This window comes from Oncorhynchus kisutch, linkage group LG25 (genome assembly GCF_002021735.2).
Source record: "Oncorhynchus kisutch isolate 150728-3 linkage group LG25, Okis_V2, whole genome shotgun sequence".
Lineage (NCBI taxonomy): Eukaryota > Metazoa > Chordata > Actinopteri > Salmoniformes > Salmonidae > Oncorhynchus > Oncorhynchus kisutch.
The window spans coordinates 25,416,439-25,430,123 of NC_034198.2; the positions used below are offsets into that span (position 1 = coordinate 25,416,439).

At 40.8% G+C, this 13,685-nt stretch overlaps 1 protein-coding gene across 5 annotated transcripts in view; it reads right to left on the reverse strand.

The window, feature by feature from the left end:
• The window catches only part of tanc2b (tetratricopeptide repeat, ankyrin repeat and coiled-coil containing 2b), a 213,023-nt gene extending 200,101 nt beyond the window's left edge, over positions 1–12,922 (reverse strand). For 3 of the 5 annotated variants that reach the window (XM_031805237.1, XM_031805236.1, XM_031805233.1), the window contains exon 1: positions 12,505–12,921. The gene's annotated coding sequence lies outside the window, so the exon portion shown is untranslated. Of the gene's footprint in view, positions 1–12,504 lie in introns of all 5 variants that reach the window. The other 2 variants (XM_031805234.1, XM_031805232.1) reach the window with 1 other exon arrangement.
• Positions 12,923–13,685: the final 763 nt, after the last annotated feature.

The following is a 13,685-nucleotide window of genomic DNA, read 5'->3' on the forward strand; positions in this document are numbered from 1 at the left end:
TACTAGTTAACTACACATGGTTGATGATATTACTAGGTATTATCTACCGTGTCCTGCATTGCATATAATCTGACTGAGCATACAAGCATACAAGTATCTGACTGAGCGGTGTTAGGCAGAAGCAGGCACGTAAACATTCATTCAAACAGCACTTTCGTGCGTTCGTGCGTTTTGCCAGCAGCTCTTCCTTGTGCGTCAAACATTGCGCTGTTTATGACTTCAAGCCTATCAACTCCCGAGATGAGGCTGGTGAAACCAAAGTGAAAAGGCTAGCTAGTCAGCGCGCGCTAACTAGAGGGACGGAAGCTATACTGTTACACTGGCAATACTAAAGTGCCTATAAGAACATCCAATAGTCAAAGGTTAATGAAATACAAATGGTATAGAGGGAAATAGTCCTATAATAACTACAACCTAAAACTTCTTACCTGGGAATATTGAAGACTCATGTTAAAAGGAACCACCAGCTTTCATATGTTCTCATGTTCTGAGCAAGGAACTGAAACGTTAGCTTTCTTACATAGCACATATTGCACTTGTACGTTCTTCTCCAACACTTTGTTTTTGCATTATTTAAACCAAATTGAACATGTTTCATTATTTACTTCAGGCTAAATAGATTTTATTGATGTATTATATCAAGTTAAAATAAGTGTTCATTCAGTATTGTTGTAATTGTCATTATTACAAATATATATATATATACATACATACATACATACAGTGGGGCAAAAAAGTATTTAGTCAGCCACCAATTGTGCAAGTTCTCCCACTTAAAAAGATGAGGCCTGTAATTTATCATTTTGTCTGTCATAGTTGAAGTGTACCTATGATGAAAATTACAGGCCTCTCATCTTTTTAAGTGGGAGAACTTGCACAATTGGTGGCTGACTAAATACTTTTTTGCCCCACTGTATGTATGTATATATATATTTTATTTTATTAAATCGGGCGATTAAATCGGTATCGGCTTTTTTTGGTCCTCCAATAATCGGTATCGGCGTTGAAAAATCATAATCGGTCGACCTCTAATAGAGACAGGATGTCTGCATCTCAGATGGCATTCTATTCCCTATAGTTGTTACTTTTGACCAGAGGACTATGGGCTCTGGTCAAAAGTAGTGCACTATATAGGAAATAGGGTGCTCTTTGAGACATAGAAAATAACATTCTCAGATGCTCTGTGTGACCTCAGGTGCCTGGTCCACCTGGCCAAAGGCTTAAGAACTAGAATGCAGAACTGTCACTGTCAGACCTGTTCCATCCATCAAGACTTAATAAAGGTCTCCAACTCCCGGGAGCAGTTGACAAAGGTTAAAACAGCCCACAGCAACCAGCCACTAACTCTTTTGACAGACACACAACTCACAGAGGCTGAGCAAAAAGGCCTTGCTGTTTATCTGGTGTGTCCTAAATCGCATCCTATTACATATCTAGTGCACTACTTTTGTCCAGAGCCCTATGGGCCCTGGTCGAAAGTAGTGCACCAATACATAGGGAATAGGTGCCAATTGGGACGCACATAGATCTCTATAACAGGATGACAAAGGTGCTGTGAGAACACTTCATCTGCAGCACCATATTTACAGAATCAAAGCAGAACGTCAATGTGTGTGGTAAAGCCTGTGTGAATCCTTAGTTAATTAAAGGAGTTCAGCTCAATGTCTAATCCACTAGACACACACACACACACAGGGCTATCATATCAGAAATCAAATTTTTATCTTCAGATTCTCCACCATGGATGTTCCATCTGATATAGTTTATGTTTCCTTTCCTGGAGAGAGATTTACAATAAATGTTTGTACGGGTCATTTCTGCTACCTCATATGAATCTGACAGTAGTACTATTCTACATGCCTGGCTTGCATATAAGAGATTGCTTTTGCATACAAATTAGATGTTGGTCCTGGAGGGTGGAGTTGCGCAACAACAAAAAAGACATACAAAATTCCATTGTAAAACTAATTTTGCCCTATATTAAAAGGACTCCAAACACACCCATCCTAAACAAAAAGAATACTATAAAGCACCCATCTGACATGATTTCCATGACAGTGGACCGTACTTGCTCTCTGATTTCCATGACTACTCTTCCTGATTAATGGGGCATAGAGTTGCCATTTACCTCAGAGCTCAGTGAAATTAATCGACATCCCAGAGGGCAACACCTTTAATACCTGGTCAGGAAAACTCCTCACATTTTCAACGCTGATAACATTCAGAGAGAGAGAGAGAGAATGATAGAGACAAGGAGAGAGAAAGAGCGAATAACACCCTATTCCCTACATAGTGCACTAATTTTGCCATTTGGAATGCATCCAGAGAGACTCCCACCCAAAGCTCTCGGTCGGTGGCTGATAATACGCAGCAGAAAGAGCCGCTTTGACGTGCCTAGACAACAGACAGTCAGTCTCAACCTGAACCAAGCAATATTATTACACTTCTTGTGTTGGCAGTAATCCCCAAATCCATTCTAACCACTCCAAGTAAGACGTACTACTGGTAAAGCATGAAATATCCACTATTACCCTGTTGTGAAGCAAAGGTACTGTAAATTCCAATGCATGGCAGCAAATAGTCACAGTTCCTGTCTAGTAAGAGCTAGGAAGGCCGATCATGTGACTGAATATTATTATTTTTTAACAATAAAAAGGGATTTACTGTTGTACTTTAAAACAAATGTATTTTCTCTCCATTCCTACACCTCGGGTCCATCCTAGACCTGTCTGTATATAGTGTCTGGCTGGGATGATGGAAACTAACGCCTTGTGACTCCCTGTGGACAAAGATAACGTAGTGAAAAGACAACAGTTTAACGCTGGACAGCAGAAAACATGACCTCATAATGGAAATCTATCCACATAACACGCTCACTGTCTCCAGCATACTAAATCACAGATGTGTGTGAGTGAGTTTGGGATGGAGAGACAGAGAGAAAAAGAGACAAAGATAAAGAGAGATGGACAAAGGGAGAGAACTAAATTACCCAACAAAATCTAAGTTCAAACATTTCTAATCCCTACATTTTTGCAAGAAAAGTGGATATAAAATAAAAGATTCAACTCTCATGTGAAGTTATGACTTTACTTACATGTTAAGACATAAAAATATTTGATATACTATGTAAAAAGTCTGGATTGTGCTTAATGGGTACTGAGTGTACCCTTTAAGCCCATGGATGTTCCAAATAAGCCTGCCTCTTAATTAAATAATCCATTTGAATTCCTTTACAAATGTTCAAAACTTACAAACTGACATTTTCTTATGTAAAATTGGATTATATGAATCTTCCCTAAAGTTATTAAAATGAACTGGTCATTGCTATTCATCAAGAAAGTAGCACTTATAACAGGGGGGTGTCCAATCGTATTCACAGAGATCAATGTGGACTTGGGCTTTTGTTCTTGCCGACCAGTACACACCTCATTCAACTAATCATAGACTTCAATCAAGACATGATTAGTTGAATCAGGTGTGCTATTGCTTGGTTGGAACAAAAACCTGCACGCACATTGGCCCTCGGTGGATAAGAAGCCATGCAACAAAGTCCATAACACCACTCTGGCCCTCTGTGGATAAGAAGCCATGCAACACAAACCTGCACCCACACTGGCCCTCTGTGGATAAGAAGCCATGCAACAAGGACCATAACACCACTCTGGCCCTCTGTGGATAAGAAGCCATGCAACAAGGACCATAACACCACTCTGGCCCTCTGTGGATAAGAAGCCATGCAACAAGGACCATAACACCACTCTGGCCCTCTGTGGATAAGAAGCCATGCAACAAGGACCATAACACCACTCTGGCCCTCTGTGGATAAGAAGCCATGCAACAAGGACCATAACACCACTCTGGCCCTCTGTGGATAAGAAGCCATGCAACAAGGACCATAACACCACTCTGGCCCTCTGTGGATAAGAAGCCATGCAACAAGGACCATAACACCACTCTGGCCCTCTGTGGATAAGAAGCCATGCAACAAGGACCATAACACCACTCTGGCCCTCTGTGGATAAGAAGCCATGCAACAAGGACCATAACACCACTCTGGCCCTTACTTGTTACTTTGTTACTTTTATTTCTTATCTGTATTTTTTTAACTGCATTGTTGGTTAGGGGCTCGTAAGTAAGCATTGCATTGTAAGGTTGTATTCGGCGCATGTGACTAATACAATTTTATTTTATTTGGATAACAAGCCATGCAACAAAGACCATAACACCACACAACTTTCAATGAATTACAGTTCAATTTGGAAGTTCACATACACTTAGGTAGGAGTCATAAAAACTCATTTTTCAACCATTCCACAAATTTCTTGTTAACAAGTTTTACCATAGTTTTGGCAAGTCGGTTAGGACATCTACTTTCTGCATGACACAAGTACATTTTCCAACAATTGTTTACAGACAGATTATTTCACTTCTAATACACTGTATCACAATTCCAATGAGTCACAAGTTGACATACATTAAGCTGACTGTGCCTTTAAACAGCTTGGAAAATTCCAGAAAATGATGTCATGGCTTTAGAAGCTTCTGATAGGCTAATTGACATCATTTGGATGTATTTCAAGGCCTACCTTCAAACTTGGTGCCTTTTTGCTTAACATGATGGGAAAATCAAAAGAAATCAGCCAAGACCTCAGAAAAAAAGTTGTCGACCTCAAAAGTCTGGCTCATCCTTGGGAGCAATTTCCAAACGCCTTAAGGTACCATGTTCATCTGTACAAAAAATAGAATGCAAGTATTAACACCACAGGACCACGCAGCCGTCATACCGCGTTCTGCCTCCTAGAGATGAACGTACTTTGGTACGAAAAGCTCAAAATCAATCCCAGAACCACAGCAAAGGACCTTGTGAAGATGCTGGAGGAAACATGTACAAAAGTATCTATATCCACAGTAAAATGAGTCCTATATCGACATAAGCTGAAAGGCCGTTCAGCAAGGAAGAAGCCACTGCTCCAAAACCGCCATAAAAAGCCAGACTACGGTTTGCAACTGCACATGGGGACAAAGATCGTACTTTTTGGAGAAATGTCCTCTGGTCTGATGAAACAAAAATAGAACCGTTTGGCCATAATGACCATGGATATGTTTGGAGGAAAAAGGGGGAGGCTTGCAAGCCGAAGAGCACCATCCCAACCGTGAAGCACAGGGGTGGCAGCATCTTGCTGTGGGGGTGCTTTGCTGCAGGAGAGACTGGTACACTTCACAGAATAGATGGCTTAATGAGGGAGGAAAATGATGTGAATATATTGAAGCAACATCTCAAGACATCAGTCAGGAAGTTAAAGCTTGGTCGCAAATTGGTCTTCCAAATGGACAATGACCCCAAGCATACTTCCAAAGTTGTGGCAAAATGGCTTAAGGAAAACAAAGTCAAGGTATTGGAGTGGCCATCAAAGCCCTGACCTCAATCCTATAGAACATTTGTGGGCAGAACTGAAAAAGCATGTGCGAGCAAGGATGACTACAAACCTGACTCAGGTACACCAGCTCTGTCAGGAGGAATGGGACAAAATTCACCTAACTTATTGTGGGAAGCCTGTGGAAGGCTACCCGAAACGTTTGAGCCAAGTAAAAAAAAAATGTAAAGGCAATGCTACCAAATTCTAATTGAGTGTATGTTAACTTCTGACCCACTGGGAATGTGATGAAAGAAATAAAAGCTGAAATAAATCATTCTCTCTACTATTATTCTGACATTTCACATTCTTAAAATAAAGTGAGGATCCTAACTGACCTAAAACAGGGAATTTGTACTAGGATTAAATGTCAGGAATTGTGAAAAACTGAGTTTAAATGTATTTGGCTAAGGTGTATGTAAACTTCAGACTGAAAGCTGATTCACATTTTCTGTATTGCTATTCTTGTTAATTAGTTCAACTTGTCTCCTAAAGCTTATCTGAAGACAGTTTCAAACCTCCCTCAACTGTGTATTAAAAAGGTACAGGTGGTGGACCAACAAACAGAATCACGTGGATGAATGAAAGACAACAATTATGACAATGCCCTCACCCAAAAGTGTATAAGCAGTCACCCAATAGTCCATTTTCTTCTCTCTCATTCGTCTGCATTACTTGTAGGTCTTCTATCCCTGAAAGCCCTCAACCCTGATCTTATTCCTCTCTCTGCATCAAACCTATTGGAGTGTACAGAGGTTTCTAATTCTTTGGAATTATTTCTAATCTTGGAAAAAAGGAACCATGGCTAGATGCACAATATGCAGAACTGTGGTTTTGGGGGGTTTAATCAAACTTAAATCTGAACCAAAAAATATACACTGCTCAAAAAAATAAAGGGAACACTTAAGAAACACAATGTAACTCCAAGTCAATCACACTTCTGTGAAATCAAACTGTCCACTTAGGAAGCAACATTGATTGACAATAAATGTCACTTGCTGTTGTGCAAATGGAATAGACAACAGGTGGAAATTATAGGCAATTATCAAGACACCCCCAATAAAGGAGTGGTTCTGCATGTGGTGACCACAGACCACTTCTCAGTTCCTATGATTCCTGGCTGATGTTTTGGTCACTTTTGAATGCTGTCGGTGCTTTCACTCTAGTGGTAGCATGAGACGGAGTCTACAACCCACACAAGTGGCTCAGGTAGTGCAGCTCATCCAGGATAGCACATCAATGCGAGCTGTGGCAAGAAGGTTTGCTGTGTCTGTCAGCGTAGTGTCCAGAGCATGGAGGCGCTACCAGGAGACAGGCCCGTACATCAGGAGACGTGGAGGAGGCCGTAGGAGGGCAACAACCAAGCAGCAGGACCGCTACCTCCACCTTTGTGCAAGGAGGAGCAGGAGAAGCACTGCCAGAGCCCTGCAAAATTACCTCCAGCAGGCCACAAATGTGCATGTGTCTGATCAAACGGTCAGAAACAGACTCCATGAGGGTGGTATGAGGGCCCGAAGTCCACAGGTGGGGGTTGTGCTTACAGCCCAACACCGTGCAGGATGTTTGGCATTTGCCAGAGAACACCAAGATTGTCAAATTCGCCACTGGCGCCCTGTGCTCTTCACAGACGAAACCAGGTTCACACTGAGCACAAGTAACAGACGTGAGAGTCTAGACAAGCCGTGGAGAACGTTCTGCTGCCTGCAACATCCTCCAGCATGACCGGTTTGGCGGTGGATCAGTCATGGTGTGGGGTGGCATTTCTTTGGGGGGGCCGCACAGCCCTCCATGTGCTCGCCAGAGGTAGCCTGACTGCCATTAGGTACCGAGATGAGCTCCTCAGACCCCTTGTGAGACCATATGCTGGTGCGGATGGCCCTGGGTTCCTCCTAATGCAAGACAATGCTAGACCTCATGTGGCTGGAGTGTGTCAGCAGTTCCTGCAAGAGGAAGGCATTGATGCTATGGACTGGCCCGCCCGTTCCCCAGACCTGATTCCAATTGAGCACATCTGGGACATCATGTCTCGCTCCATCCACCAACGCCACATTGCACCACAGACTGTCCAGGAGTTGGCGGATGCTTTTGTCCAGGTCTGGGAGGAGATCCCTCAGGAGACCATCCTCCACCTCATCAGGAGCATGCCCAGGCGTTGTAGGGAGGTCATACAGGCACGTGGAGACCACACACACTACTGAAGCTCCTTTTGACTTGTTTTAAGGACATTACATCAAAGTTGGATCACCCTGTAGTGTGGTTTTCCACTTTAATTTTGAGTGGGACTCCAAATCCAGACCTCCATGGGTTGATAAATTTGATTTCCATTGACAATTTGTGATTTTGTTGTCAGCACATTCAACTATGTAAAGAAAAAACTATTTCATACGAATATTTCATTCATTCAGATCTAGGATGTGTTATTTTAGTGTTACCTTTATTTTTTTTGAGCAGTGTATTTATGCTCATGTTCATTGAATATTAGGGATATCAACACTATCCACATGTGTTTCAATGCAAACCAGGCTTAATAGGACCATACTGGGCTTAATAGGAACAACAGTAATTTATGGTGAAAAAGACAGAATAGCAAAGACTACTCAAAATATTTATCAACTAATGGTGTGGGGTATAAATAGTTTTTATACACAGACTACAATATTATGCAAAGTTAGTATTGATCCTATTGAACAATATTGCTTTGTCATTTTTCATTCTGTTTCGAGGGAATGCTTTCTGTGCTACCCTTTAAGCCAGAGATAAATGTCAAATTTACAAAAATGGCATTCATGTATAACAATGCAAGTTTCATTTACCAGTAAAATAAGACAAAGTGCATTTAAAAATGGAAGCTTCAACAAGTTGTTGCTACTGTGAGACTGTCATGCAGGCATGACTGCTAGCATGAAAAACACATTTTCAATTGGCAAGAAATAGTAATGAATGCTCATGAAATAGGCTATCATGTGCAAATATCAGCACATTCATATTTTCATTTTAGATAAAGTCGTATCACTTCTGAGTTGTTTTTTTATCTGAAAAATATGTTTTATCTAAGTCCTCAACACAAGTTTTTTTGCAGCTTTGAAAATGGTCACTAGCTGGAAGTTACACTAAATTGTCAATAGCTTCATTATAAAACATCTGATTGACTTTTTTTTTAAATGTTTAAGTTTTATTTGAATTCAAAGATCGAAGTGGGCTTAATAGGTACACTTACCGTAGTGCATGGCTCTGATAGGATTTGAGAAATGCTGTGGAGATGATAGTCTTTCATCTGCTGATAGGGAGCTCAGCTTTCAACAGAGAGAACAGCAGAACACTACACAGTGAAGCAGCCATTCTCATAGAATAACCATGTAATGAGAGCTCCACCATCTTATTTTACATGTATTTATGTCTGAGGAATCTTATAGAAACGCATCTTTGTAGGATCATTGTTATATGTTGCACTTGAGTCAGGAAGGAGTTGTTTGTTACCTTATAAATGGGGAATATAGGGTAAATTGATCGTCTCTGCAGTTATTGCAAAAGGTATTTTAGCATATTTTGTGGAGAACAAATCTCAGGACAAATGTAATAAACTATTTTGTTTTTTAATCTGCTCCAGCTCAGCAGGAAGCTTGCAAATTCCTCTATCAAAACATAACACCAATATTTATTAAATCTCACATTCCACAATTATTAGAGAACTATACAGTATTCATAACAATCACAGCCGATGTAAAACAACAGGCACTATAGCCTAATAGATGCCTCTTTGTTGAACCATTTCATTGCCACATAAGACCCTGTCAACCAAATCACATTGTTTTTGTCACATGAACCTTACCGTGAAATGCTTACTTACAAGCCCTTAAGCAACAATGCAGTTCAAGAAATATACAAAAAATATTTACTAAATAAACTAAAGTAAAAAAAATTAAACACATAACAAACACGAGGCTATATACTGTACAGGGGGTACCGGCACAGAGTCAATGTGTGGGGTACAGGTTAGTTGAGATAGTTTGTACATGTAGGTTGGGGTAAAGTGATGTGGTGATGACCTCCTTTTCCTGTAGTCTACGATCAGCTACTTTGTATTGCTCACATTGAGGGAGAGGTTGTTGTCCTGGAACCACACTGCCAGGTCTCTAACCTCCTCCCTATAGGCGGTCTCATCGTTGTTGGTGATTAGGCCTACCACTGTTGTGCCGTCAGCAAATGTCAGATAAGAGGCACAATAAGGTAGGTGTTGACCTGAAGCCACACAGCAAGTAGGAACAGCTACTTACTTAGCTACAGATTGTTACACCAGATAATGTGATTTAAACCAAAGATTTTTGGTATCCATTACTGTGCGTTACAGATTAGTTACTGTTTGGTGTAGCACAGAGAATTTACGACCAATCTTAACTGCGATACCATCTTTGTTCACGATTCGGCCAAGCATGTATCTTCTAAAATGTCCGTGTCCAGTTGCAGATGGTGTTTGAATTTAGAAAATGCTCCGTTAATAAAATAAATAAATGTTTTGCTCCATGACGTAATACTTGTCTATTTCATATATTCTCTCTATAAATAAGGACAACCCACCTGGTACTGACAAAGCTGGATGGTAAATTGCTGAGGTTGGTAATGGAATACATTGCAACTCCTGTTTGCCACATCTTCAATGCAAGCCTAGAAGACGGTGTGTGCCTTCAGGCCTGGAGGGAGGCAAAGGTCCTTCTGCTGCCCAAGAATTGCAGAGCACCCTTTAGTGCTTCAAACAGCCAACCAATCAGTCTGTTACCTGTGCTTAGCAACCTTTTGAAGTACAATGCTTGACCAAGTGCAATGTTATTGTACAGAAAACAAATTTACGACAGACTTTCAGCATACTTATAGGGAAGGGCACTCAACATGCTCAGCACTGACACAAATGACTGATGATTGGCTGAAAGAAATTGATAGTAAGAAAATTGTGGGAGCTGTTTTGCTTGACTTTAGTGCAGCTTTTGATATCATTGATCATAACCTATTGCTGAAAATACATAGGTGTTATGGATTTTCATCCACTGCCTTATCATGGATTGAGAGTATTTTTATTAAATAAATTTTTTTACCCCTTTTTCTCCCCAATTTTGTGGTATCCAATTGGTAGTTAGTCTTGTCCCATCGCTGCAACTCCCGTACGGAATCGGGAGGCGAAGGTCGAGAGCCGTGCGTCCTCCGAAACACAACCCAGCCAATCCACACTGCTTCTTGACACAATGCCCGCTTAACCCGGAAGCCTGCAGGGCAGCCAGCTTGGGCCATTATTGTACTGTTTTTACTAATGACCTTCCACTGACCTTGAATAAAGGCTGCGTCTATGTACGCTGATGACTCAAAAGTATATACATGTCGGCTACGGCAGTAAAGTAAATAAATAACATCCAGACAGTTTTAGAATGGGTAACTAGCAAATAGGCTGGTGCTAAATATCTTGAAAACTAAAATAATATTTTTTGGAACAAATCACTCGCTCAACCATAAACCTCATCTAGATCTATTATTGAATAATGTGGCGATTGAGCAAGTAGAGACTAAACTCCTGGGTGTAACCCTAGATAGCAAACTGTCATGGTCAAAACATATCGACTCAAAGCTCGCTAAAATAGGAAGAGGTCTGTCCATGATAACGCTCTGCTTTCTTGACGTCGCAGAATGTCAGTAACATTCATGTCAATCTTTCCTGGCTCAATATTGACTGCATTACTATTGGTCTTTGTGCGAGGTGGGGATGTGTTGAAGGTATCACACTGTCTGTTCAAGCACTTGGCACACAGTTCGGACACTCATCGGTATCACACAAGACATGCAGCCAGAGGTCTCTTCATAGTACCCAGGTCCAGAACAGAGGCTGGGAAACGTACAATATTAAATAGAGCCATGACTACATGGAACTCGTAACCCAGGTAACTCAAGCTAGCAATAGAAACAGATTTTTTTTAAAGCTGACAAAAGAACCCCTTACAGCACATGGGGACTGTGGAGACATTATATGTTTTGTATTGTAATTTGCACTGTATTATTTATTGTATTTTGTAGGTGGGTGGCCTTGTACGAATCCTTGGCTTGTGTAATCCATAACGGCTCATAGGGCAGGAGCCATTTCCTGTTTCTGAAGCGCAAGGCAGAGGCAGGAGATTATGTAGTATGATATAGTGTTAATTTATATAATAACATAATATAGATAAGTATTTTATTTGTTGTGTTTTGTTTCCTGTTTGGACCCCCAAAAATACTACTAAATACTAATACTACACATTGTTGGATTTCTTCATGGAGCAAAACAAATATAAATTTTAATAATGGAGCATTTTCTAAATTCAAATACACCACCTGCAAAGATACATGTTTGGCCAAATCCACAATGAAGATAGTATCGGTAAGGTTGGTTGAAAATTCTCTGTGCTACACCAAACGGTGCCTAACCTGTAACTCCCAGTAATGGATACCAAAAATCTTTGGTTAAATCACATTATCTGGTGTAACAATCTATAACTACTCCTTACTATAAACTAGCCTACTGACATTATTATGCACAGCTCTTTGTCATGGTGTGATATATTTTTGTTTGGCTTGTAGTCAAGTGCAGAGACAAGCAGTAGCTACTGAATAGAATATTACAGAATACATTTACTTTCCAATGTATCCAACTGTAACTACATCTCATATATGTAGCTGCCTGTTGAAGTTAAGATAATCCAGTCCAGCAGTTTGACAATAACTGATAACTCCCATTGTTAGAACCAGAACCAGTGGTGTGGAATAATGCCAAGCATTGATTTTCACATGGAAATGCACATGCAAATTGGGATACTGTAATCCATTTGTGGACGCAAACATGATACAATGTAACCTGTTGGCATTGACAACAATTTGCTTACACTGTACTGAACATTTGTTTTTGTAGGGGGTGGGGAGGGTGGCTACTGGCTACAGCTTTGACAGGCAATTTCGATCAGGGTGGAGATATAATTTGTGTCCGTTTAAAAAAAAAATGGATTTCACAAAGATTGAATTTAGCTTAATGTCAAGCCTACTGCCTAAATAAAACAGATTACCCCTACAGTAGCCTTACCTTGCTTGACTCTCTCTCCAGCCTCACTAGCCGCTTCGCATCAGTCGCAGCAAATAGCCTGCCGACAACCGGTAGCCGCTGTAGAGAACTGCAACCAGACGGTTTCTTTGGGATCCTCAAGCGAAATTGCTCGCTACAGCTGACGTTATCTTAGCCTACTACCACAACAGAGCGAATAAAAAAGCTACACCGCCTAGCCAAATATAATGAACTGAAATGTCTATGGACTTTCTATTTCCAATAGTCTAATTCGACCATAATATAAGGATAAATAGATCTAAAGGCCAAATAGAATACCGTCTACATGTTCACCCAGCACGCGCCACTCGGAAGTAGCCAATCCCACCGCTGCAGGTAACTTCAACCGAGCAACTATAGTTGCCGGACCGATTCACAACAAAAAGTCATATGTGCCACAACTGCAGTAACCTATGTATGGATCGCTAGCACGCCTACCGGTGCAACCTCTGATTGACCAGAGCAGTGCACAGCAAACTAGAAGCCGATGAATAAATCATGAGAATGGGAGGCACTAATGTCTAAACCGGTCATAATTATTCAAGAGGGGACAAGGTCGATGTCAATCAAAAACCTCGGCCCATTCCCCCCAGGATCAAAGCATTTGATGTAAGGGAATGATGTTATAAAAATGCAGAGTCTGCAGGAGATTCACTCCAAGCTACCTGTTTTACTGCTAAACCTATAGGCAAGCCGCAAGTCAATAAACTATAGCTTAATATAATTGCTATTTGGCCTACTAGCCTACTGGTTCTTTCAAATCAGGATGGAAATTTCTCTCTACATTTTATTGAGAAAAAAACAGCTTTAGTATGCCTATTCTCTGGGGGGGGGGGGGGGGGGGGGGGTCAACACATTGATCAGTTTCTACTTAAAGGATTCTCTAGATAGAAACATTGCTTATAGAACATTGTTGTTGTAAAAACATTGCATCAGCATGACATGATGCATATGCCTAAATACTGGTACTGTATGTCAAATAAATTATATAGAAGTTATTATTTTGTTGTAATTCCAAATGTGATCTGTAGGTGTAACTGGGGCACTAATATAATGTGCACATACTATATAATGTGTCTGTGCTGTAGCGTACTATATTACAGTAGGATGGCTGAGGCTGCAGTATAGCAGTGATAAATGCCCCAGCTAGGTGTGTGCCCAGC